Source organism: Microtus ochrogaster, linkage group LG1 (assembly GCF_000317375.1).
Source record: "Microtus ochrogaster isolate Prairie Vole_2 linkage group LG1, MicOch1.0, whole genome shotgun sequence".
NCBI classification, from domain to species: Eukaryota; Metazoa; Chordata; class Mammalia; order Rodentia; family Cricetidae; genus Microtus; species Microtus ochrogaster.
Window position 1 is genome coordinate 49403218 of NC_022027.1, and position 4143 is coordinate 49407360.

The window sequence follows — 4143 nt, forward strand, 5'->3', positions numbered from 1 at the left end:
GACAACATTCCACCCAGAGACTAGAGCAGGACCACCTTTGAACACAGTGACATCTTTGACTCCAGTGACATGGTGGGAAACCACACACATATTAATGGTGTTGTCCAGCCACCATCAACTCGGGCTTTCCAGGAAGCAGTCTAGGCTTCTGTTTATAAACATTCATGATGCCACTGGGAAAGGTGTCAGAGAGCCTTGATTTCCAGGAAGGGAAGCGTTGGTTCTGTACCCAAGGCTCAAGAGTGGAACAGCAGAACAGTGCGACCGTGTAGAACACCACACACATGGTTCACAGGAGAAGAGAAATCAGAAGCTTCCGAGGCTAAGCAAGAATTTCCAGGTATTGAACATCTGTGTTGAGTCCTATTGATTCCTTCCCAAAGCTCTGTATGCCCGATGTCTTTTACTTTAGAGTTTAACCACTTGGAATTTTATGAAGATGTCCCCAGTAGTCCTTACAACCAAAGCATTCGTCGGAACTGAAGATGGAATTCAGCCGCCTTTTTAGTACCAGCAAATGTTGTCACTTTCTTCCTAATTCTCTACTTCTGTGGCTTTTGTCTGTTCTCTCAAGCTATGCTCAGCACCCCCAAAATATAGACTCTGGCAATTTCCGTGATTAACTGTATGTGAGATACAGCTGTGTACAGGAATAAATGCTTTCAAATCTAAGAGGGGAAAAAAAAATCTGTCCTACTGGGTAAGAAAGAAAAAGATCATGATTTTGGAAGAATCCTTTTTTTCTTTTATTTTTGGGGGAGGAACAATAAAATCAAATGTTTATTTAATGCCTATTATATGATAAATACTATTCATGATACTTGGGACGCGTCTGACCCTAAACAAGGAGCCCTGCCCTAGTGGAATACACAGTCTATGGTGTGTTCCCACTTCAACTATGTACTGCTTGTTACCTTGGACAAGTTGCTGCACTTCTCTGCCCAATGGGGGAACAAACAGGCTGGCTCAGTGGATTCTGAGCCTGGTATATTGCAGGTGATGAACAGGACACCAGCCCAGACTCTCCACCCAGGCTGCAGAGAGGGCTCAAGCCCAGTTTTTAATAATCAAGTACAGTGGAGAGAAGGGGGAAGAAGCTGAGCCACACAGGCTAGTTGGCTCTGTGACCTTCTGCTGCTGTTGTTTGGTGGTAGCTTCACTGGTCGGGTCTTTACCTTCTTCTGTAGCTGTTAATATGGTCTTGCTTTCTCTTTGGCTTCTATGTCTGTCTCAGCAAGTGTTTTGGAAGGGGCCTCATCATGTAGTTTAACCAAGCTGTTTTCTTCATTGTCTTGGTCACATTGCTTCTGAAGCAGGCAAGACCAAATTCCTGAGCACCTCTGGAGACGCTAAAGAAGCTAGAGTAGACCCAGGCTTGCTGACAGATTTTAATTCAGCAGCTGTTGTTGGAGTTCCCATGGTAAATACATTGTTTGTTCCTCTTCAATCGTCAGATGGGTGTGGTTGCTGTTTCAGGTGAAGGTGGTCATGGTCCCAGTCTGTGGGTCTTCAATAGAGTCTTCCAGGATGTGGTCCAAGCGAGCAATGTTTACAGAAAGCAATCTCTGTGCCCAACTTACTTAGCATCCCTGTTGGTTTTAGTTGTCTTGGATAGGCGTCCCTAGGGCCAACGTTTCTGGTCAGGGGTCACCTCTGGGAGCATTGTGTCTTCACTTAAGACATGTTTGCTATAGGGATCCAGTATCATTGCCAGAAGGCTTCAAACATTTGGTTCTAGGACCTTCAGAGTACTCCATAGCCCAGCAAATGCTTCATCATATTGCAGGCCAGGTGAGTTCAGCATCCACAAAGCATCTGGGTGCAGAGCCTGAAGGGCACGTGGCTCACCAGGCTCACAGTTTAGCTGCCCATGTGCCCTGCCCAGGTCACTACTGCTATCATGAGGGGCTATGAATCTTTTTACCCAAAGATTATTGAACACTATTTTTTGGAACTAAAGTAGGAGATGTAGAAGAATAAGAAAAACCATAGACTAAAACGATCAGACAGAAATTATACCATTGTAATTCATATTATCAAAACTGTATGATCCCTACAATTTCCTTGGCATTTGCTAATGGTGTTATTGCCTGTCTGACCCAATGCACCTTCACAGTACAAATGGTGGGACAAAATATTTAAGACTTAGCTACATGCCGAGCTTCACATTTGTAACATTCCAGGTAAAATACCAAATGCCATCAATCAAAAAGGCCTCTGTGCCAGTTATTTGGGAACTGTTGGGTAAGAAAGAAAAGTCCGCCTACAAAGATCTTCAGAAGTAAGTAGGCTCAATGATATCTTTACTAGTGAGAACCAGGATAAAACAGAGGGCAGGCAGATCATGAGCAGAGTCTGTATGGTGGGCTGACAGCTGGTCATTTAAAGCATCCTTCCACATGACCTCACTGAATCCTGAAATCAAAACGTGTGAGCCAGCCCATTCTTTCTATTTCATAAATAATCACCACCTCACAGTAGTCCCCAAGAAAAACTTTAATTCTGAAATACCTCTACATATCACAGCTTCACAATAAACAATGCCTAAGTGAAGATGAGAAAGATGAAGACAGCATCACTTGGAAACACATTTAAGAAAAAAAATAAGCTTTTGCTTTCTTAAGAACTGGAAAGTGAAATTAGACATCTGAAAGTAGACGGGAATCTGTCCAGAACAGGAGGAGGGAGAATCGGCATAAACTACAAACACACAAAGGCAAAAAAATTAAAATTCTAACATTACAGAAATATAGAAGATAAAAAAATTAGGGCTGGTGAGATGACTCGGTAGGTAAAGACTCTTGCTAACCAGCCTGGTGACCTGAGATTAATCCCTGGGCTCCACATAAAGCACGGAAAGACTCCATGCGAACACATCTGGAGGCTAAAGGGCAGCTTGCCAGAGAGCACACACACAAAACTCAAGACAGTTGTATGAAGTCTCTGGTGATTGTTGTTGGTTTCTCTATACTTGGAATTGCATATTCCTTATTATTTCTTCAAATAATAATGGTTTTTATACTATAGAACACACCAAAAATGTATTTTTATATCAACTTGATACCAGGTATAGTCATCTAGACAGAAAGACTCTTAGGAGAATGACTCCATAAGATTGGCCAATAGGCAAACCCATAGAGCATTTTCTTGATTGATGATTGATGTGGGAAGGTCCAACCCATTGTGGATGGTACCACAGTGGTCCTGGATGCTGTAAGAAAGCAAGTTGAACAAGCCCTGAAGAGCAGGCCCCTAAGTAGCATCCCTTCATGGCTTCTACTTTGTTCAGGCTCCTGTCTCCACATTCCTGCCTTGAGTTTCTGACCTCACTTCCCTCTGCAATGGGACGTGACCCAAGAGTTGTGAGCTGAAATAACCCTTCCTTGCGGAGTTGCTTTTGGTCATGATGTTTTATCATAGCAATAGAAACCCTGACTAAGACAATGAATGACTCAGTCTGATTTATCTGTTTCTTTCCGTAACTAAAAGATGTTAAACATACATCCTCACACAGAGATATTATTTCTGTTTGTAAAACTTATAAATATTTATCACCTACAACATAGAGCCCTGCTAACTAAATCTGGACAGCTTCTATCAGCTGTAGAGTGAGATGCTTTGTACATAAGCTCCACTTCTGAGTGTTCCCAATATGAAATGCAGAGACCCACTAGGAAGCAACAGGATCCAATTTCTCTCCTTGCAGTCACACACATCCAGTGGTTAAGATATTTTTTCACAAACAAGCAGAAAGAAGGCAGATTGTGTATCACACCATAATATAATCAATTAAGAATGGATCAAAGATTTATATATAAGACCTAAAACTCTTCTAATCTACATGGGAAGTAGAAAAAGGCAAAATATCCTGAACAAATTGGGAGTGTGGGGAATCATGAGAGAGGGCAGAAGGGGAAAGGGGAGGAAGGGAGAGGAGCGGAGAAAAATACACAACTCAATAAAAACAATAAAAAAAGAAAAAATAAATAAAATAAATATAAGGCCTAAAACTCAAAAACAGAAGAAAAAAAAAAAACTTCAGAAGACTGGATCAGAGCAAAGCGACGTTTTTTCATAACTTCCCAAAAAGCACTAGCAACAAAAGTAAAAACAGGCAAAGAGGGTTATTAGCAAACTAAAAAC

The 4143-nt window shown here is 41.7% G+C and overlaps 1 pseudogene; it reads right to left on the reverse strand.

The window, feature by feature from the left end:
- Positions 1 to 1047: 1047 nt before the first annotated feature.
- LOC113457499 lies at positions 1048 to 1779 on the reverse strand (annotated as a pseudogene).
- Between the last annotated feature and the right edge of the window lie 2364 nt (positions 1780 to 4143).